The following is a 1,036-nucleotide window of genomic DNA, read 5'->3' as shown; positions in this document are numbered from 1 at the left end:
GGTGCCCAAGAACAATACCTTCATTTACCATAAAATGACATTTTTCCCAATTCAAAATAAGGTTTGTTTTTTGGCACCGTTTCAAGACTAAAGAAAGATGCTTAAGGCAAGAATCAAAAGAATTACCAAAATAAAAAAAATCATCCATAAATACCTCAATGAACTTTTCAACCATATTTGAGAATATAGAAAGCATACACCTCTGAAAAGTTGCTAGGGCATTACAGAATCTAAATGGCATCCTCTGATAAGCAAATACTCCAAAGGGACATGTGAATGCTGTCTTTTCCTGATCTTGAAGGTCTACAATAATCTGATTATAGCCAAAATATCCATCTAGAAAATAGTGAAAAGCATGGCCAGCTAACCTCCCAAGCATCTGATCAATGAAAGGCAAGGGGAAGTGATCTTTTCTTGTTGCATTGTTGAGTCGTCTGTAATCAATACACATACGCCACCCTGTGATGGTGCTTGTGGGAATAAGCTCATTCTTCTCATTCTTGATCACTGTCATCCCTCCTTTATTGGGAACCACTTGCACAGGACTCACCCATGGAATGTCAAAAATTAGGTAAATTATCCCGACATTCCAAAGTTTCATCACCTCTTTTTGGACCACCTCTTTCATATTTGGTTTTAGTCGCCTCTGTGGTTGTACAACCAGTTTAGCATCATCATCAAGTAAGATCTTATGCATACATTTAGCCAGATTAATCCCCTTCAAATCACTAATGGTCTACCCAAGAGCTGTTTTATGACTCTTGAGCACTCTAAGCAATGCTTCCTCTTCCTCATGCCTTAGAGAAGAGCTAATAATCATTGGATATGAATCATGCTTGCCTAGGAATGCATACTTCAAAGAGGGAGGCAAGAGCTTCAACTCAAGCTTTGGAGGCTCTTATTCCTTATGAATGGCGAGTGGTTCCCCCCTTTTGAGGTGATGAGTCATCAATCTTAAATAAATCATCCTCTAGAAGGGGTTCCAAAACCTCATCAAGCTCTTCAGCTTCAAATGCCTCTTGAATCAGTGGCTCAA

This window comes from Arachis ipaensis, chromosome B8 (assembly GCF_059453495.1).
Source record: "Arachis ipaensis isolate K30076 ecotype BB chromosome B8, ASM5945349v1, whole genome shotgun sequence".
NCBI lineage: Eukaryota > Viridiplantae > Streptophyta > Magnoliopsida > Fabales > Fabaceae > Arachis > Arachis ipaensis.
This window is presented reverse-complemented; position numbering follows the sequence as displayed.